This window comes from Gallus gallus, chromosome 6 (assembly GCF_016699485.2).
Source record: "Gallus gallus isolate bGalGal1 chromosome 6, bGalGal1.mat.broiler.GRCg7b, whole genome shotgun sequence".
Taxonomy (NCBI): domain Eukaryota; kingdom Metazoa; phylum Chordata; class Aves; order Galliformes; family Phasianidae; genus Gallus; species Gallus gallus.
In genome coordinates, this window is record NC_052537.1 from 5,277,715 (window position 1) to 5,300,580 (window position 22,866).

The 22,866-nt window shown below is 42.7% G+C and overlaps 1 protein-coding gene across 1 annotated transcript in view; it reads left to right on the top strand.

The window, feature by feature from the left end:
• The first annotated feature begins 9,767 nt into the window (after positions 1-9,767).
• Positions 9,768-22,866, top strand: part of RASGEF1A (RasGEF domain family member 1A) — a 146,647-nt gene continuing 133,548 nt past the window's right edge. Inside the window, exon 1 of the mRNA XM_004941966.4 lies at positions 9,768-9,929. The gene's annotated coding sequence lies outside the window, so the exon portion shown is untranslated. The remainder of the gene's footprint in view (positions 9,930-22,866) is intronic.

Sequence of the window (22,866 nt, forward strand, 5' to 3'; positions counted from 1 at the left end):
AGGAGAGAACATTTCTGTCTAGCACATGACTGCTCACTGCTGGAATACAGTTGCACTTCTCTCACCCACAATTCAGTTAGAAAGGTAACGGCAAAAAAGCAGTCATGGCGTAACTAACAGATGCATAGACCTGGCCCTCATGAATCTGGAAAGCCCAACGCTACCATTCCCACTAGCTTGAATTTGTGGAAATTAAAAATGACATCCAAGTGCCATAATTGGACAAGGCTGAGAAAAGCCCACTCGGATCTGTCACTATTAATCCAACTGTCACTCTCTGCACGCTGCTCTCCATTTCTGTCACTTCCCTGTCATTATGGGCGATTAGAGCCCTGGTACTACAAACTACTTCTGACTGCTCCGTGCAACAGGCTGGCGTGAAGCCTCTCTGCAAGGGTCCCTGAATCACAGTAAAAATAGCTGCACTGCATTTGGTTTAGACAGTTAATTGCATAATGTATTATTCATTTCGGCAGTTATTCATATTTATAATAGAGCCATTGATTACTGTGGCATATTTCAGATGAAAAATACTAGAAAGATGGAAAAAATGCATTCTTCAATACTCCCTCTTCTTAAGACGCTCCTCCCATTTTTCTAGACGTAACCAGGTCAGCTGTAAATGTCTACTACATTGAATATCTTTCTGATACAGAACTAGAGCAAGCGTGCACACACACACACAAAAGGGAAAATATATTTTTTTCCAAAGGAGAGGTAATAACATCACGTTGGTGCAAACACATTCTAGCAGACCTAGAATAAAGCTGGAGCAAAGAGCTATTACATGGAACGAAAAATGCAGTGGAACCTTAGGCCAGTGATAATGTTACCACATACAATACACGCCGCAAAAGCTCCATTTCATTAATGAAATAGAAGCATTTCTTTTGCCACCACTAATTTCTGAACCACCACTACTGAAGACTTAAACTGGAATTATACTACTTATATCCACTACCACAATGACATTCGTCATGAAGCAAAGCTTTCATTGTGCAGAACCACAGAATCAGAATGGTTTGGGTTGGAAGATCATGCAGTTCCAACTCCTCTGCTATAGGCAGGGACACCTCCCTCTAGACCAGGTTGCTCACAGCCCCATCCAGCCTGGCCTTGAATGCTTCCCGGGAGGTGGCATTCACAGCCTCACTGGGCAACCTGTTCCAGTGTCTCACCACCCTCACAGTGAGGAATTTCTTCCTATTATCTCATCCAAATCTGCCCTCGTCCAGGCCTGTCACTACATGGCCTTCTAGAAAGTCCCTCCCCGGTCTCCAATCGGATTTATTACTGTGGAAACCTAAGCTAAAATAAAATGAATCATTCTAATTAGAAAAATTACCAATCCATTGAGATTGTTCTTCAAAGATACTTTAGGGACACCTGCAAAGTTCTCTCAACGTACAAGTTTATTCAAGCCTAGAAGTGAACCTACACATTCACAACCAATAAAGACACAAAATGATTCTGACGTGAATAAAAACATGCAGGAAAATAAATGAGTGTAAAATAACACAGATATAAGTAAATTCATGCAAATAGTAGAATAAGAAATAGGCATTTCATTCTTTACTATTGTTTCACCTGAGGAAGAAGTCAGTCAACCTTACTTAGGATTTGGAAATGATTTTATTTAGAAAGAACACCGACATTGAACCTGTTCACTCAGCTACTGGAAAACTATTTATTTTGACTAAATGAAAGCTGTTCTTCTCTCTTTCAATACCAGACACTTCTTGGAGTTTGCTGCAAGTCACCCTGTGTTTGTTGTGTTTCTTAAATCAAAGACCACTGTCATTTTTCACTATTATCTCTTGAATAGACTTGAAATCAGTAAACGAACCTTTTCCCACATCCACATTCTTATTAAGTGAACAAATAATAGCTGTGCTGGAGAAGTAGCCTGTTTAAATTGCTATTTATGCTTTTAACGTTGATTAGAAAGATTTGTTTTCTTGTTTGTTAAAAAAGGCATTTACTGTTTGGGAAAGCTACTTCTAAACTTCTAGGTCTCGCTACTTAATGTCATCCAGACAAATCTAAAATGTATTTCAGCAAGTAGAGTGTGAGACTGCACACCAACTTAACTGCATATGCATACAAGGGCAGCAAGATCTCATAGATCATTTACCATTAAATTTACTAATTTACCATTGGAGAGATCAAGGGTATGTGCAGTATGCAAGCTGAGGCCTGCTAGGTTCACAGACTTATGCCTAGCCACATTGTACATGGATGAAAAGAACATGACTTGTAAAGAATTTGAAGGCTCTGTAGCCAAGACGTTTCACACCAACCTCTTTTCTAAAGAGACTGGATTGAAGATAATGCCTGTAGGGGTTGGGAACATGGTTAGAAAAAGGACAGTCATGAAACAGCGGGCAGAGGCTGATGAAGAGTGTTCAGTAACGCTCCTCCTGGTTTGGGGAAGCTTTCCACATATTTTCTAGCAGCTACTCAGTGCAGACCACAACTATAGGAAAAAGTGTTTCTTCTCTTTAAAATGAAGGAGAAGACACATCTGTCATTTGTAGGTTGTGATCACAGGGTTGTTTTTTTTTCCCCTTTTCATCTCCTAATGAAAAGGGCTTTTCATTTCACAGAGTTGCCTTGCTGCTGCCTATCAGTCAGCTGTCAAACACCTGTATGAAACAAAGCATTTTCATTAAAACTCCTATTTTTTTTTCTGTTATATTTCTGGAATGTTGCCTTCTACAAATATTATTCTCTAGAGGCAAATTTTACAATAGTTGTCAAACTAAACTGCATGCAACTAAAAGCATAAGCAGGAATTCCAAGTACAGTACCAGAGCAGAAAATCCTACTTGTATTATCTTTTTTTCCCCCTCTCTCTTCTGTTCCTTCCTTTTAATTGCTTTATCTTAGCATCACCCTTTCAAAATCACCTTCATGCTGTTGGATGATGCTGGAGACCCATGGGTATTCAGTTACATAAGGCTCCTGATGCTCAAACTATACGTAGCTGATACACCTTCTGAAAAAAACACTTTAACTACATTTTAGTATTTAATGTAACTATTAGTATGAGAGATCCAAAGATCTGTCCAATATCTTCCTAAGTATCTATGCACACCTAAGAATACCATTATAAACGTACCTTAACTTCACTTAAAAGTGACTTGAAGAAGCAGTATTTTGTTTGGGCATTAATTTTTTCCAGCAATTTTTGCCTAGCAAACTAAGACTGACACAGGTAACGTAAACCCAAAGAAATGACATGGGTAACAGTCTAGTCTTTCAGTAAGGGATCAGCTGAAAATGAAACTTCTTCTGATGCTGACAGTTAACTTTGAGAGCCCCATCATTTAGCAACCTCCAGACAGACAAAATGAAAGACTCAGCCCACATTTCAAGGCCTAAAGGGCAAAGAGAAATGATTCACTGACTACACTCTCTTCATAAATGTTCCTTATTTTCTGGTAGTCAGAGAGGAGATAGAGAAGTCAAATTACTCTGTAATCCAATATGGCAGCAAGCAATTCAGACAAGCCTGGTGGGATGCCCTTAACACACCCCCAAGTGCCGTGTAGCCCCACATGCTTATAAGGAGAAGTGCATATAAACCTCAGAGGTTAAGGGTGGATTGTAACAAGAAGGAAAAGATATGTATGTTGATATGTACATTTTGAAAAAGACAAGTGTCTAGAAGAATCCAAACAATAGCCCTATATTTCTTAGTTTATAGAATCATAGAATCATCAAGGTTAGAAAAGACCCACAGGATCACCCGCTCCAACCACTCACCCATCACCAATGGTTCTCACTAAACCGTGTCCCTCAACACAACATCCAAACATTCCTTGAACACCTCCAGGGACGGTGACTCCACCACCTCTCTGGACAGCCCATTCCAGTGCCTGACCACCCTTTCAGAGAAGTAGTATTTCCTAATGTCCAGCCTGAACCTTCCCTGGCACAGCTTGAAGCCATTCCCTCTAGTCCTATCACTAGTCACACGAGAGAAGAGGCCGATCCCCAGACACTACAACCTCCCTTAGTTATACATCATTTGCTTCTAAATATCCTCATACCAACCTGAAGCCATTCCCTCCAGTCCTATCACTCTTCTCTTCTTAGGTTACATGAAATCACCAAGCAAGTCCTTGTGTTTCCTGTTCTGAAATCAGCAGACATTAGGCAGATAAAAACAGAATGATATAGCACCAACAATTTTCCCTTCAATTTCTTTTGTTTAAAAAATATTGATCCTTGGACACCGTATCATGATGACCAGGCTACTCTGACACCATTCTGTATAAAGAATTGGGTACCCAACAGGAAGACAGGAAGTCTTAAGAGGAGGACATTGGAAAAACAGAGTCAACAAAAAAGAAATGAAGGGAAAGGCAGAAAACAGGGTTGAATTTTCTCAAGATTATGAAACTAAGTCACAGATAGCTTCTCCATCATTGAAGAGGTAAGGCTTAGAGACAACATCTGGTTCTTAAACGCTCCTGGTACTGCAAAAATAGATTTGCTCCTTTCCTTGGTTGCCCTATTTCAGGCTTTTTATAAAAGGGGAAAGCAGATCCAGTGTTTTTTTATTGCTGTGACCTCGGTGGCTACAGTGGAGTCCAATCAGGCAGCCCAGTGCGATTTCTGCCAGCTCTCCCTAAGTCTCACACAGCTAACAGCATCAACACCGGCACACATAATGAGTGTTAAGTTAATCTAAGGGCTAATTGAGACCACCTCCCTCACAGGCCATTTCACAACATTAACAGCACAGAAAACAGCCATTAATACATCATTAAATTTCCAGGATGCGTGGGCTATCAAAATCAGGTAGCTGGAACCTTTCTTCACACTTCTTAACCTCTTGCTGCCTCTGGAGCCCAGAATAGCTGCTGTGCCAGGCAGGGCTGCGTCACTGCTTCCCCAGCAGCAACACGGCCTGGCACCAGGCACCATCCTGCAGCAGCCACAGCCAGCTCAGTGAAGCAGGCTGCATTTCTTAAGCTTCACCCAGCATGAAGCTAAGCAAATGACAGATTGCTCACTAGTTCTTCTGGCATACAGATAAGGAAAGGTTTTGCTAAATGCAGATACCAATTACTTGCAACTCCAAGGCTTTCCTCAATATATTCCTCACATTGAAACAAACTGGTTTCATTAACAAAAATAAACAAAACTAAGACACAAAATCAAACAAGACAGTTTTGATTGCTTACAAATCTTATCCCACGCTGCATCAGTTTGAGAAGATTAAATGTGAAAAATGCATCTTGCCAATCTCGGGTTGAAAGAGGGGCTACCACAGTGTTATAAGAAAAGCACTAAGATTTTGGAGCAAAGCCCTTGTTTGTAGGGTTTTATCAACATTATATACAAGGAGATGTGCATTTTCCAGTCTTGGGAACCCAGGTTGAGCTGCCCCAGATTCTGGCACACTTTGCACTGCTTGTGAATTTGTCTGAGCATACCTCAGGGCTGTGCCATGGCCATGGCTCACCTTCAACGCTTTCAGTGCCATTTTCAGACAATACCTCATGCCAGCCTCTAATAAGAACAAAGCTGTGATGTGCTGATGGGCACAGGCACCCAGCTTATCTCAGAACCCACATAACAACCCCTTATTAACCTCTCTCCTCCCCTGACAGCCTCCAGATTTCTCCTATAGATTGCTAAGCATGTCCAGCCCCTGCTACATGTAAATCAGCATGTAAATAACAATTATCTATATAACATTACACATGGATAAACAAAGCTTGGTTGCTATGAGCATGTTAGAAAGCAACATAGCCTTCACAACACCCTTCTTCTAAGAAACAGCCTTTCTGAAGATATGAAGAATGACTTGTTTTTCTGCACTGAGGCGTTGGGTCATTCTCAACTATTTTGCATGGATTGCCCCTGAACTAAACTGCAGTACTGCAAATATGTTAAAAAAAAAAGTAAATAAATGTGTTTTCATGGGTTCAGCATCCAGCTGAGCTCCTCTAGTTTCTATACATCAAGGGTGTTGCATTCAGAAACCCAAGGTCATCTCCTCGATACTCAGAGATATTGAGTCACTGATACAGCCCTACAGAATTAAGTTGACTGTTCATCAGGAAAACCACTGTTCTCTGGAAGATACTCTTACGTGAAGATCTGTTTGGGGACCACTGTCTGCAGAGAGGCTCTACTCTCCTCTGCAGGGTGCGATGCGAGTGGACACAACTGCTTAAGCTGCTGCAGAAGAAGGGAAGGAGCAGTCCGCTCCCTAGCTGAATGTTAGGGCAGAAAGAGATGCTTGGTTTATTTTGATGCAACATTACATTACCCGTCAGAAAAACAACTTGCTGGCAACAGAAATAAAGAGCTACTGGAGCAAGTTGCTAGAGACAATTGAGAAGTGCATATCACTGCAGTATTCAGAGACAGTGCAGGCAGAACCAAGCATGACATCGGCTTACCTGCTGTACGCTATAGGGATGAGGTACCTTTTTCTTCTTAAAAATTTCTGTCTTACCACAAATTGAAGGTTATTGTTACATTTCACCATTTCCCAAAGAACTACAGATTTCAGCTTTTCAGTCTTTTCCAGCAATATTAATATTAATTACACACAAATAACCTTATAGGCCACAAATTAAAGAAGACTGGCATTAGAATAAGTTCAGGTCCTTGAATATAAATATGTTTTTAACAGCATACCTATTACTTCTAGCCGCAAACTGAGTATTGACAAAATAAACACAACTATTGTAATGGCTTTGAACTCTGGAATTGCACACTGCAAATCAACGCGTTCTGTATCTAGCAGACCATCACTGGAGTATGTTTGTCCTTAACAGTCAAGGCTACAGCATCTTTCAAGCCTGTATTACTTTCTAGAACTCAAGCTCCTCTACTTCAGTCTCAAAATAACACCTGTGAGAGAAGGTATAGAGGGTCGAGCAACAGGACCAGTGCTTGCCATTCATCACCTGAGTTCCAAATGACAGTAGTTTTCAGCACCAAGACTGAGGTGTAACTTTAGCTGGCATCTTAGCTATGACTAAATCCAAAAGCATAATGGATGAAAAAGACAAAATTAAAAGAAAAAAAGCTTTGTCCTTTCCTTTTTTTCAGTTAAAAATGAAAACGTACAAAGGGAAAGAAGCAAGAAGCAATAACAAATAGAATTAGGAAGACTAAGAAATACGTATGTCTCATATTAACCCTGGAGGGCACAGGAAAAGCAGTGATTTTCATAGATTTCACTCGTCTCTTGAAAGCTGCCCAGCTACTCGAAAGATAAAGCCACCCGGAGCTAAATGTGTCCTACAACCAGCTAGCTTTGTTGCATTCAGCAATAGGTCAAGGAGAAGGACTGGCTCCGACCTCACTCCATTCACGCACCCAGTGCCTATTGTGCACATGGCAAAGAAAGAAACTACAACAGCCACACTCAGAGTAAAACTGCATTCTCCTTTCCAAATGCTCTCATGTTCGCCTGAGTTTTAACACGTCACTACAATGCAAAACATCACAGCTTCCCTGGGCAGCCAGGGCTCTACAGTAGCTGCAGACAGATGTGCCTGCTCTGCCAGGTTCTGTGTACAACCCTGCCAGCTCCTGACTTACAACTGCATTTAAGTCTCCACTTGATTATTACCTTTGGACTTCCAAGTATATCCTGTACGGTTATATTTTGGCTATTTGTATAGTAAGGATAACTCTAGCTTATAAAAAGCTCTCACTGCTTGTACCAGCTCCCAAGAAGGCTGACAACCAGCATCTGCAGAAAATAACCCCTCCTGTCACCAACTCGTGCTGCCATTAACAGATGATGGATACCACCGAAAAGACATCTGAGAAACACTCTTCCTCATGCGACTCTTCCAGTATCGGGCTGTACAAATATAACTAGAATAAAAAATGGCCCCATATCACTACTCATACAAAAGAGTGTCCCCAGAGAAATAGCAGTGATGCCCGAAGCCACGCCAGGCTTGGTGTAGACTGGGCCTTCTCCCAAACCACTCACATGGGGTCAAATTATAATGAGAGTGAAATTTGCAAAGACCCAACCCAGTTCTCCTTGAGAGTTATAAAGAACAGTGCTACAGAAACAAAGATTTCAAGCCAATATTTATGTACCATATTATTTTGCTAGGTGATGCCATCAACAGCAACAAATAAGTTAAGCTAAGCAAAGGTGCATAGCAAAGGTTCACACCTGCAGACAGTTCATGGGATTACTGAGCACCCCCTATGCAATATCAAGTAGTCAGAAGAGGAACCATCAGCATGGGAGAAATGAGACCACATCTCCTACAGGAGTCATTACAGTTTAGGAGAACACTCTCGCCAAACACAGATGCATCAGCAGGTAATTAATCCAACTTTAGCTTTTTATTGAAGGTGAAGCTCCAGCCTGGCACCAGGTCCTGTTCTCAATCCATGCACAATTCCAGGTGATTTCTAAGAGACCTGAAGCTCCGTGGAATGAAGTTCTACACGCGCTTAGTTCACCCTAATGATGCACTTCTTCATGCATTGTGCCCAGTGTTACTGAAAGCTCGTTAGCAGAAATGGGTCTGTGTCCATAGAGAGCTCAGACTGAACACTTCTGTACACAGCTCTTCATGCTGCTCAGACACGTTCTAAAGGACAAAGCTCTTGTTCATAGGACCCTGCAGAATGAGGTGTGGAAAAGAGAGAGAGGGGCTGCTGCAGTCGCTCACCTTTACAGGAGGAAGAGAACACACACAGTGTGGTTATGCCAGCAATCAGCATAAGGAAACTGTCCATAAGGTGTTGGTTAGGGGCTGCTGTTATGCAGGTGGTAAGTTATAAATATATAATTAAATCAGACATTGAGAAACAGATCTAAAAAGCTCGTATCTCTCTCATTCTCCCAGGACCCTCCATAGGCAGTAATGCTGGAAGAGAGGAAAACATCACTTTTTGCTCTGTGCAGGGAGGGAGGCAGAACACCCAGCGCACATCTAACTGGTGCAATCATTCGGAGGAGGCACGAGAAATCAAGCCATCACACAGTCAGTTTGCAATCAAGAAAGCACACCTAGTTCAGCTCTCCCAACTCTATGCCTCGCTTCTCCTAAATTTGGCTGGGGATTGAAATAGGTGCCAGTTAATAGGGATTGAGGCCATCACCTTCATGCTGCAGGAGATAAACTGAAATACCACCCTTTTAGAAGGAGACGCATTGGACAAACATTCAGAGCATTCGAGCACAGCCTGGCGTACAGGTCAGAGCTCCTTCTGATATTCTTAAGATCTTAGGGCAAACATTTTGAGTAAAGAGCCTTTGAGAGCCCATGAAAGCCTTCCATAGGCACCCTGTGACAGAGGATGTGAGCTAGCAGAGAGCAGAGGGAACCTAAACGTTTCTTCCTCCTTCCTATCTCGGTAATGCACAATACTTTCAAGCAAACACCCGTTTCTGTGGTACTCGTTAGTTAACACATAAATAAATCACAATCACCCGTATAAACTTGTTGAGAGAGAAATACATGCACGTGAAGTGGGGGGGGGGGGTGCACAATCAAATGTCCGAGCTGAGCTTTGGCGACCCAGGATGACCGGACCGGAGCAGCGTTACCCGGCTACGGCAGCAACTTTTCACCCACGGGAATCGCTCCGGGAAGCCCACGAAGGGCGCTGCCCCCCGCACCCGGAGAGGCAAAGGAACTCTCCGCGAGGACGGGCGGGCGCTCCGCACGGCCCCGCCTCGCCGCCCCCCCCTCCCGGCCCTCGGCTCCGGCTCCCCCCCCCCCGCCGCCGGCTGCGGAATGGGCGGCTCTGGCTGCGGGCGGCCGGCGGCTGGCACACGGCGGAGGCAGCCGCAGCCGGTGCGAGGAGCGAGCCCACCACCCTGCCGCCGAGGATGACGCGCGGGGCCCCGGCGCTGACCTCCCTCGTGCCGGCCGCGGACCGAGAGCAGCCGAGGAGCCGCGCGGGGCGGGAGCACGGTAAGCACGGCGGCGCGCCGCACGAGCGGAACCGCGCCGTCTCCGCTACGCGGTTCAGCCTCCTGGACGGGACCCCCGCGAAGGGCAGCGGCCCCTCCGCCCGACCCCAGTACGGGTGAGAGGTTTGGGGGCGGGGGGTTGCACCCAGCGGCAGCCCAGCCGGGCGCAGAGCGCGGAGGGGATCTCCTGCTGTGCCTGCAAGGAGGTGCTGTGCGCCTTCTCCGTGATGGGAAAGGGCTGCAGCCGTGAGCGGGTGCACCTCTGCTTCTTAAGGCGTTACGCGGTGCTTTTCTGCAACGGCGGGTGAGGAGTTGACTTGTAAACGATGCATTTACGAATTGCATCAGAAACCCACAGCGACGCTGTGCTGAGGAAAAGGAGCCTCTCGCCGCAAGGACGAGGTCAGGTCTCAGCGCTGGCGGCACGGGGAGGGCAGGAGGTACCTGCAAGCAGCCCGAGCCCGCAGCCTGCAGGCAGCCGCCCACACCCACGAGCGGGTGGCCAGGGGGGAACTACTTGGGCGGTAACGGACCCCTCCCCTTAGTTACTGCCCCCCATGCAGTCTGTGAGGTGATTGTTTCAGAGAACCTCAAGCACTCGGTAGGTTGCTGCGGGAAGGGGCAGAACCGCTTCAGATGGCAGCATGGACTGTACCTCTTGTTCCGTTCGGAACGTGGTACATTCCTTCCCCTTGCTAAAAGGAGGAAGCGTGGACCAGTATTATTTCTCACCTTATGGACGGTTACAGAGGCTTTTGTGGCTTGCTTTAATTCATCCGACAGCAAAGGTATCCCATTGTTTCCATACAAAGTAACTCTACATTGCCATGCTGAGGGCAGATCGCTGCCACTCTGTCTTTAAGCACCAGGTGCTCCTCATGCTGTTTAGTTTTAAATTAGTCGCTATATACCGCATACGAGCGCTTTTTCACACGCTACTGTAGCACATGCCCTAATCTCTAGGGTTTGAACAGCTATTTTTGACCCGTCTGGCTAATGTCTAGAATACAAAATTAACCTATGCACACGTTGGGTTCTATTTCTCCTCTCTTGAGAGGCATCATTATATTAGCAGTTCTCATCAGTATGGCTCCTTCCAGGTGGAATTTTGGTCCTATTAAAACAATCTATGTTGATAACACCTTTTGTAACTTGGCAACAAGACCTAAAAAAAAAAATCGACTTATATCCATCGCACATGCAAACCTTGTATCATGCGGCCTCATACTTAGCAAATTAAACTCTGGAGATAACCAATGCTCTGGACTTGTGGACCACTGGGTTGAATAACATTAGCCTGGCTTGATGATTGTCCCAATTACACAAGTCAAAGGCTGCAGGAAACAGCTGCAAAGTCAGCACATGTGCAAGGAGCTGTCTGTAAAGCAGCAATATGTGCTTTAATTTGAGACCTCTTCATTGCTCCATGGGTTATTAAGGAAAAGTATGGCTCTTAATACAGTTGTTGGAAAAGCAGTTTGGCTATAGTTTAGGTGCTGTGGATTGCATGATTGCTTGGAGTTACCTCTTAACTTTTTGTGAAGGTTCCTTTGTAGTGCAGTATTTTTGCTTCAGTAAACAAACAAGCACTTCCAGTGATGTTTAGGTGTGGACAAGGTCTTGGCTCATTCATTTACTGGTAAGCTGGGAGCACATCAAGAGGAAAATAAGTTGTGCTGTTAATGCAGAGAGGTCAGTGCAGTGCTGCTATCTACTTCATTCCTGCTAAGTGATCCACCAACAGTCTGACTGCTCAGGGGATCTAAGACAGCACAGAACTCCTACATGGCAATCTCAGTAGAGAGCTCCCCTAAGACACAGGGATGCTCCAGGTCAGTGCTCTGCTTGGGCTTAAAAAGGCTGAAGCATCCACGACCTAAATCCAAACCTGTAGCCATCTGGGGTCAGGTGGCAGCTCCGATCAGTAGCAGGGGATGCCCCTGCTGTGGGAACCACATCATTCCTAGCAGCTCACCTTCACAGGCTAAAGTGGGGAGGCAGAAGCTTTGCTTGCTGTGGTTAGATAAGTGGATTTCGTTTCACAGTCCAAGTCTTTCAAAAAAGATTAAGGTTCACCCAAGTTCTTCAGCTTGAAAAATCAGCTTAAACAGAACCTGCTTCACTTCAGTTCTCACTTACTTCTGTAAATTTCACTTGAAAGTCAAACCCACAATGCAGTGGTGAAGAGCTCTAAAATCAACCAGGTTTTATATATCCAAAACATATCAGCTCTTGATAGCAACTTCTAGGAAGGTATCTACCTCATCTCCGATCTGACACTTGATCAAGCATGCTCTCCTGGACATAGCTGTACAAACACGTGCCATATTTCATTCTCCATTGCAACCTGCACACTTCACCCCTTTCAGAGCTCCCTGTTAATGGCCCTATGACTCAGGCAACTGTTGCACAGGTCATTGCATGCTGAACAGAGTCAAGATTACCTCCTCCTCACTGCACATCATTTATTTAAAAGGCTAAATGTCTACACAAGCACTAGTTTTAGCTCAGTGAACATTTTGCACACTCACTATTGCCCTCCAGCAGCAACTTTTGACTGCATTCCAAGTAAAGTCACAAATAAAGGTAAAATCTAATCTTAGTCCAGGGCATGAGTATTCACAGAGAGTAAGGCACGTACGCTGTGCAAAACAGGCATCCAGTCCTTATGGTTGGACATTACGTTTTCATGAGAGCATTTTAACAGGACAAGGGTAATGGTTTTAAATTAAAAAGAGGGTCGGTTTAGACGAAGTGGAAGAAAGATTTTGAGAGTGATGAAGCACTGGCATAGGATGCCCAGAGAGCTGTGGGTGCCTCACCCCTGGAGATGCTCAGGGCCAAGTTGGATGAGTGGGTGGCAGCCCTGCCATGGCAGGGGATTGGGAACTGGGTGGGCTTTAAGGTCCCTTCCAACCCAAACCATGCTTTGATTCTATCAGTTTATTGTTAATATTATTTGAATATTAAGGAAGCTTTAAAATTAGGAATGAGTTAGTGAATCAGATAGAGGGTTATTGCTTTCTTGGCCTTGAGCATTTGTGTTCCTCATCAAACCTGAGCATACTATTATCAGCATTTATACTCCATTAGCATTTAAATCTATGACCACATGCACCAACTAGTTAAGAGCACAACCAACTGAACCATAAAGGCCTGTGTAACAAATGTATGATAGGTTCTGACACTACATTCCAAACCCAACGTATATATAAATTAATACATGCACGGCAGTCACATTTGAGTTTTAGCAGTCTTCTTTAAAATAGTATCAGGAGCATTTTGTTCCCATCTGATTACTTAGTTGGGGCAAACTATTCTTCCATGAAAATCTGTATTGTTTATTTACTTCTAAGAGTGCTATTTATGTTCTCTCAGATAAAAGAGATAGGAATTTCCAAGACATAATTTAAGCCCATTCTTACTTACACAAAGTATGAACAATATTGTGTGTACCAGAAAGTACCTTTTCCCTTTCTTCTGAGCTTTGTCTTATAATTTGGATTTGTGACAGCTGATGTCTTTCAACAACTGAGACATCATAACAATATATTTTTCTTCCTTTCATTAACATTTGATATGTCTCTTCACTCAATATCAGCTTACTTGTCTATTTTCTTGTGATTGCAATTGAATTTCCAAAATAAGGAATCAAAATATGCCAGGCACGTACTTACTTCAGTTTTTGAGGCAATCTGGTTATTGAGTTATTGGCTAGCTTTGGGATACTGCATTCAAGAAAATACACACAAAAACTCAATTCAGCAAGGGAAACCTGACACCTAGGAGTACATTGGCTACAGCACTACCAGTGGATGATGCATCTTAAGTTGATTTGGGTTATAACATGAATTTTTGGCTATACTCAACCAGCTGTATGTAGCATTTCCTTCCTAACTCACCACACTAATTGCATGTGCTTTCAAAAAAATATGCTTATTCTGAGGGCACCAGCAGTGCTAAGTAACATTTACTAAAGCACCTATCAACCAAACAATTCATAGGTTGCAGAGAGGAAGATACCGTGAACAGCAGGGTTACACAGACAGAGGGAAAGCCATCCAGGAGCAGGTTTTACTTACACAAATACTGGAACTGATGATACAAAAGGAAGCTTGGAGACTGTATCAGTATGTGACTTGAAACCATACTGCAAAGGACAGATTTGTGTACTGCAGAGGTACTGCTGTTTTACAGGGCAAGACCAGTGCATCAAGATGTACAAAGGCACAAACAAAGGGTGGTGGGAACAGCATGAGACATAACTCTAAAAGACTTCTTCTTTCACAGTGAAAGAACTCAAGTTTTTTCTAGGTACCAGACATTACACACACACAAGCCTGTGTGCTGTGCCCCATGTACATATGGCTATCCAACTTGATAACAGTGCCAGGTGCCAAAACAGCAAAAAAACAAACAAAAACAGCTCAACATTCCTAAAACAGAAATACAAGAGCAGCTTCACAAAACATATTTGGCTGTTTTCATCAACTTAAACAGGCATTCTCACCTAAACAGAAGACGGAAGCTTTGAATAGTCTAGCAGCTTTAGGAGCTAAAGATAAGCTACAAACTCCGCCTTGCTTACAAACATCCTCACAACTTTACCATCACCACCGTGTTATATCTACTGTATTGAATGAGAATATATCAAGTAGGTACCTAATGAGATGAGAAACATTTGATGCATAAGAACGTCTCTCTTCCCTGGTGTTAACCAGCATGTAACAAACCTACTCTAACATTAGTCTTGTGACAAGTCCAAGACTAGAGTTTCAACTACAAACAGACCACTTAGGCGTCCTGTAGCTGCTTTGATGGTTCTAGTTACACAAAATAGTACAAATGTATCTCCACCTTGTTCCCTGTGGTCTTGCAACCAAGGGATGCAAAAAAAAGCTATGAGCGGACCGAAGAAAAGACGTCCCAGAACTTCCTACTCTGCCTTTTCAGTCAGTCAAGTCTTTCTTTCCTCTTCTTCCACATCCTCTGTATGATGATGAATCCAAACAAACTCCATTATACCAGTAGGTTCTCAGCTGAATTACTCAATCTGGAAATCACCCGGTTAAACTCTATGTCACAGTACAGCTAACACCTCCAGACCCTGTTGCATCCAGAAACAGTTTAAGTTTACCTCCTGGGGACACCCTAGAGTGCTATGCAGCAGAACCCTCTCCCACGGGGGCTCAGAACCCTGTCATCCACTGCCCTCAAAGGCAGTGACCAAACAGACTTATCATATCATAGAACAGCCTGGGTTGAAAAGGACCATAATGATCATCGAGTTTCAACTCCCCTACTATGTGCAAGGTTGCCAATCACTAGACCAGGCTGCCCAGAGCCAGAGACTTGTGAATGTGTAAAACAAAGACATGACAATTTAGGAATCATCAGGAATTACAGAAAACAGCTATTATGAGGGCTGCTTTGAAAGTAATGCCTCCTTGTATTATTATATTGGCCTATCATGTCAGAGGCACATGTTGATGGTATGGCAGTAGAATATGAACCTTCCGACCCATATTCTATTACATGTTGTTGCTGTGTGACAGATGGCAGCAAAGGAGCACTCTAACAAAATGGTGTCTGACTTGGAAGCGTGTGCGAAGCAAAAGTGTGTCACAGAATTCCTCCATGTGCAAAAAATGGCACCCACTGACACTAATCAGCACATGTTGAATGTTTTTGAGGACCAAACCATGGATGTGAGTACAGTGATTTGGTGGGTGGTGCATTTCAGCAATGGCAACAGTGAGTCACCTCCATTGGTGCAGATTTTTATGAGTGCTACAAGTACTCTTGTTCATGGCTGGCAAAAACACATAGGTAATGGTGGTGACTACCTTGAAAAGCTGACTTCTGTAAGACTTTGCTCTCTCAAATAGTGTTATTGTGCTCTTTGTAACTGATGTAGTTTCCATGGAAATAAATAGGAGGCATTACCTTGGAGCTACTAACATACTTTATAGTTGTTAGTTTCATTATAAAGGAAAGGAACCAATATTGAAAAGCACATACTTCTAAGAAAGCCAAGTAATTCTACATCTACTTTCTTCACCATGGAAATGGAAAAAAGAGTTAATTAAAACAGCAATCTGTGGTCTGAAATATTAACCTGACAGCCATGTTTATCTTCTGTGAAACAGCATTAATGATGCTGTTTATGCCTTTACATTTTTCTCATTGTTTTGTTCACTGTCCTCTGTTGCCACTACTATTATTACACTCTCAGTATTACTAATAAAACAATTACTGAGCCTCTTTGCTGTTTAATGGATTTGAAACCTCCAGAGCTGAAAATAATTAAGTTGGATATTTGTTCTTGCAATGAAGTTTGATATTTGATGAAAAAAGTAAAAAAAGAAAAAAAAAACAACTAGCATAATAAAGCCAAATGGGACTATTGAATAATAGAGTCCAACTTCAGGTGTACCACCATAATCACAATTTCCTTCAATTTACCTATGCCAAACCTACTATCTTGTACAGATACGTCTATTGTTATAAAAAGAGATTCAAATCTTGAAAATGGTAACACGATATGTCGATGCAGGCCATTTTGACTCCTCATCACAATAGAGAGGGATCTTTCCCATCTGCCTCCATGCGTAACTCACACCAGCACACCCTGTTTTGGAACATATTACTGCCTGAGCATGGGAATTTGATCTCAAAGTGTATTTCCCACAAAAAGCTCAAAGGAACTTTTAAAAGAAAGGAAAAAGCAACAACTAAACATGAGCTAAGATTCAATACAGATGACTGACACTTCTACCACTTACTATCCTCTCAAAGAAGTAGCTAATAATTCCAGAACTCTGAGGAGAACCTCAATATCATTTTATTTCTCCTTTCTTTTGTTTTTGTGCCTGAATCATTTATCTTTTTCTTCATCATACTGTTCCTAAATATACCATAAAGGGGAAAAAGAACACCTGCTAGGTTTAACATTAATCAAAAGTTTATCAGTGCTGTACCTCAGCAGGTAGATGTCAGCGATAATTCTTTGTCCACCATCTCTCAGATGGAGCAGATCAAGTTGTTAGGAGCCAAATGTTTACATGCTGTTATGGATTCCAAAAATGTAAAGACAACACAGGAGAGACGATAGCCCTGACAGAGCACTCTGGGAGGATTTAATGACAGAAAACTCAGCTCCCTTAGCAAGACCCTACAGTCCTTGTGCAGCCTGACAAAAAACACTTGCAGCACAGCTTCTGCTGATGACTGAATGTACACAACTGAGGGGGAAAGGTAGAGGTAGAGTGAATTGGCAAATGAGGAATGAAGCAGGACAAGAGAGAAGGAAAAGGAGAAGAGTAAAGAAAATAAATACAAGTGGCATGAATAAATTGGCAAATAGAATTTGTAAGTGGTGCTACAGCCCTCTCCCCCAAACAAGGTTGTCCTGTTGTCAACTATATAGACAAAATAGAAGTATCGAGATGCAAACCTTCCTGCAAGGCATCTGCACCTTCAACCCTTTTGCAGCGAAGACAGGTATAACATCTGCCCGAGGGCTGGGTTGGTTCTGCATAGAGAAAAAAAAGGCTGTTCTCAACGTCCTATTAGTATACAGCTGCATTACAAAATCAATTCAACATCATTCATAGCCCTGTCGATCATTGTTCTGAAGTACTGCAAGACAAATGGATTTTTTATGTGGCTATGGGATAGAGAACGTGAATTTTGAGTCTTCTGATGGACAGTTCAATATCCATGCAGTTGTCCTGTCAAATTAGCAGAATGTACGGTGCCTTCCAGTCTCCCAGTGCTAATATACGAGAGGAGGTATCCAGAAGCAGCAGGGACAGGGCATTTGGTGATGCAAAAAGGAAAGACCTAGGAACAATCACTGTAATACTGAAAACATGGTGCTAACATCTCCTTAAAATAAACAGGAAAAATCTGTGGACTGCTGAGAAAAAGAGTTAATCATGGGCAGAAGTGTGGATGTTACAGGACCACTGTCAATGCTACTGCACCACTGCTATAAAAACTGAGGGCTGTAGAGCTAGGTGAGGATTTGGGTTTCACCTGCTGGGACTCAGAGTCATGCTAAATCATGTCAACCTCTTTCCCTGAATACCTTTGATATGCCAGACCCAGGCCTCCTACATCAGTTATCCTGCTGGGAATGGGAAATTCTGTCATGTTACTGAGCACTTTAAGAAAGGACAAGTCCATAGAAAAACCACCATTGAAGTCCCTAGAAAAAAAGATTTAATTTATCATCAAATCTATAGTTGCTAAATACTTGCATATCCTCAGACCTGTACTCACAGCATCTAGTATCCATTTAATAATTAAATAAATTTAACAGTTAAATAATCTTTCCCTTCTTCCTTTAACAGTAGATGCTTCCAGGACAACAACTCTAAACTGGGGGCCATGACTTTAGCCTTGGGCAGGAGGAAGCTTGGCACTACGTTTACTGGCTTACCACAGTACACTGCTGAGTTGGTGAGCTCAGTGGGACACCCGTGCCCATAGGCTGTGCTGAGGCCTGGAGTTCGTTGCATCATGGGCACAGTAATGCTACGGTGCCCTGCATGGGCTGGGGACAGGCACCAGAGAGAAGGAAATCAAGTTGCAGATGATGCGTGCCAGAGAGGGGGTTGGAAGAAGTGAGGGCACAGAGTTGCAGATCCCCTACTCTGGAAAGTGGACCCATGTCCCAAAAGGTCTACCCAGGCCTACTGCAATCAGTCCCATCTAGTTGCATTTGTATAAATACAGGGCTTTCACTACCCAGCTCTCACCTCTTATCGTTCCTACAGTCCAACTCTGCAAATTGCCATCTCTTGCCTAGGCCTCTATGAATACAAATAACTATGTCTGCAGTAAGCCAGGCAGCTGACTCCAGGGTTTTAAAGGTCAATAATTTCTTTTTAAAAATCAATATATTTGTAACAAGCTACTAGAAACTTCCAGACTAAAAGCGTGCTTAAATGGACAATCCAATGGGGCATTCTTTCCAAGCTCTGTGAATTTTAACAACACTCACACTTGTCAGTTTTCCTATTGTCAGAGGGCCTAATAAAGGGGAATTCTGAAGATTAATTCTGCTCTTTTCTAGGAAGTCGCCATTTCATCATTCCCTATTCACAGCTTATCACATACAATAGATGCTATTCAAGAGTGACTACTCAGGTGCATTAGAACAGGAAAAGTGTAAGCAATAACTAAACAATGGCATTGCACTGTGTCAGAGGGAGCAGTCAGGGTGCTGTGCTGAGTTGCCCTGGAAAGAAGGCTTGCTTTCACAGCTCATTCTGTTCTCCAGCTGTTGCTGCTCAAGTCATCACTTTCTTTTTTTTTTTTTTTGACTACAGACAATCCTTTTCTAAAAACAAAAGAAAGAAAGGCCGAATTTTACCCCTCCTCCATTTGTTTGTACAACAAGTATCTGAATAAAATCACTCGCCTTTCCTAGAAACTGGTTGGTTGAGTAGCTATAATGTATTTAATTAACTATTTATTGGCCTCAACTTTCCCATTATAATGAGAGCTACTCAAGCTCCTTCAAAACAAGCATGGTTGGGAAATGCATTTGATTCAAAGCAATTTAGATAATTTCATTTCCCTTTGTGTTTCTCACTGTGACCACAAGCAGCAATAATCCACCATAACCACTGCCTGAACAAACAGATAGAAAACCTTTAAGGTAAGGTTATAGCAGGTTATACCTCACACAACCTAGAATAGCCTTGAATTGCAGCAAGAAAATAGCTGCATGCTTTGTCCTTGGTTAAGGCTTTCTGAGGCACCAAGGCGAGCCTCAGCTATTCCTTTGTAAAAGAGGCTGGCAGAAAATAGGCTAGGGAGTCATGCAGGCCCCACAGGAACCTAGCTTCCTAAAATAGGTCAGCACCGACATAAAATTAGATTCCGCGTTCTGCTGACCCAACCAAAAGGAGGAGGAGCAATTTTTAATCAAGAATTCTTTAGGGTAATGTTAGACTGTGCTGGAAGTCACCGAATGCGGGCCACAAACATGCCCAGTGTTAGCTGCTCTGTTCTGCCAGCATCTGCTAGCGCTTGTTTGATGCGCTAGCACAAGCACAAACAACAACTTAGAAATTAACTAACAGGACCAAAATGTTTTCAGTCAAAACATGCAGTATTATTTAGACAAATAATTCAACTCTGTACTTAAAAGGCATTCAGCGCAAGAGTTATCTACTGGAATACATTCCTCAGTTAAATTACCAGGTGAAATCGCTTCAAGTTACTCTAAGTAAACGTTCAAAGCACAGTAAAGTCAAGATTGTTATTACAAAAAATACGACGTATCAACCTTGGGATACACAAAACAGTGCTCTTCAACAACCATTTCCTAAAATGAATCCTAACTATCTCCTGTCTTACAACATTGTCTCCCTATATAAGGAACCAAAAGCGAGGAACAGGAAATGCTCCTCTCCAGTAATGAATTATCTAATCTTGACTTGACTTGAGAGTCATCCAAACAGAAAGACTGGAATGGAGCAGTGAGAAAAGACAGCCCACAACAAACAACAGCCAGTACTGCCTTCTTAGCATTTCAAGGCCATTGCAAAATAACATACAGTACGCTTGTTTGAACAACAGGATCACTGTTGTTGGCAGGTTAAGCTGCATGCCTACCCATCCCCTGTCACTAAGGTCACCTACACTGCAGTACCTCTTCAGAGGTACTCCAGAAGTTGCGCAGGAAATCATTCAGCCTGAACCTACCACAGACCCAGACAAGAAATTTGTCCTGTTCTTTGAGCATCACACTACGCAGCAGAAAGCTCTATCCAGTATAAAGATCTATGCATTATCTTCCTTGGGCTATCTAATATTGGTAAACGTTCATAGTTAATAAATGAGAGCTGGGCTACTTGCTTGGAGCAAACTGCGATAGAGACTTAATAGTATTATTGGGAAAACTGTTTACCTGGAGTTGTAAATTACAGAGCTCATACAGAACACCAGAAGGCTTATGAACATTGGAGTGGGAAGCACTAATAAGACACCTAGCAGTGCATTTTACAGAGACTTGCATCTTCTTTTCATAACCATCACTGATCAGAAACTTCGTTCCCAATCAGGCTTCTCCTGAGATGCTGATTAATGGAGGAGCTCATCATACCCTGCCTTAGCTTTGGAGATTTTAGCATACAATTTAAAATCCAACTGAACAGTCAAGTTGCTTTTCCTTTGGGTTCTCCAGGGGTGGTACAGCAGTCATTTGCAATGCTGATGCCACTGCATCCAAAATCACTTCTAAGATATCACAACAAAATTCTTCTTCAGGCTAATAACTTGGTGCACTCCAAATAGTTCCTGCTTTCACAGAGACAAGCACTTCCTTATAGAGGGAACCCTGAGCAGCAGCTTCTACCATAACCAACTCATACAAACAGCAAAACTCCCAAGAATATCATCATCATCATCTGTATGTGCAGTTATTGCACATGTGGCAGTCTTAATGAGTAATAAATTGCTAATATGCATGCTGCTTTGTGACAGACTGCTGGGAAGCATTGTTTTCAGATGCTGGGTGTCTCAAGTGCCAGTTGTTCTTATTTTCCCCAACTTCCTGGATGAAGTGCTTACCAATCTGCATGCGGTATTTTGTGGCTGATTAATTTTATAGATTGTCCTAGGTAAGAACTCTCTGACTTGCTGAATTCAATATCAGCTTTAATCAAGTCTGGTTGCTAGATAATTTGAAGACACAGGGTGCCAACTTTATTGGTTTCTGTAGACTGCTTGCTCTTCCTATGTATAAACAGTTCAGAGAAGCACAGAATTGTAGGAATTGGAAGCAATCTCTGGAGATTGAGTCAAACATTTCTGCTAAAGCAGGTTCCCTACAGTAGGTAACATAGGAAAGTAACTTTGGATATCTCCAGAAGAGACTCCACAGCTTCTCTGAGCAGCCTGCTCCACTGTCACCCTCAATGTAAAGAGCGTTCGCCTCATGTTCAGATGGAACTTCCTATCTATCAGTTTGTGCCCCTTGTCCCATTGCTGGACACCCCTGAAAAAAGCTGCCTTTACCTAGTCTTGACAAGGTCCCCTCTCAGCCTTCTTTTCTCCAAGCTGAACACTCCCACTTGCCCTTGTTCAGCTTCATTACATTCCTCTCCACTCAACTCTCCAGACTGTCCAGGTCTTGCTGAGTGGCACACACATTCTTTTTCAGATGAGTGAACCAATATAAACTTCTAATTGTAAATCGCATAGTTTCATTCCAAACTAATTTAAGTTCAGTACAGCTCATACAGCAAACTGACATATCTTTATACATAGAGAGATTAATAAATATATACGTGTGTACATATACGTATATATAGAAAATTTGAAACACTACAGGAGTTACAAAAGCAAAGTTCAAATGGAATAATATCTCGTAACAACTGAAATGTAACACAAAATTCAACAACAAACCCCAGCCTTAGTTGCCACATACACTGCTAACTGTGTCCCAGAGAGCCACAAACAATTCCATTCCACAAGCAGCCAGGAAATATTGCAAAAGCTGCACACATTCTTTGTCTAACCCTCCCGTGAACTGCGGAACTCAATAAGGGTTTGTAGAAGGTTCTGCTTCAGTATCATGCTCGACATATAATGCTCTGTGGGGTCCTGGGTCTGCTTCCTTTCTATAGCCTCCAATCGTCTCTAATCTCATTGTGTATTTCAACAAAAGCAGCTTCTGCGCCCTCGTTCACAGTATGCTAACGCTAACTACAAGAATCCACTGCATCTCTGAATGCCATTCTCTGCAGGATGATTTCCTCTGGCTGTATGATGCTGCCTCTGCGTGCCCAGGCTCATTTGAAGGTGCCTATTCTGAAGACCTTTCAAAGTAACTACAGGAAAATAGCTCTTGTATGTCTGTTTTCAGAATCAAAACATTGTTATCGGCACATGACAAGCCTATAGATTCTTTCAACATC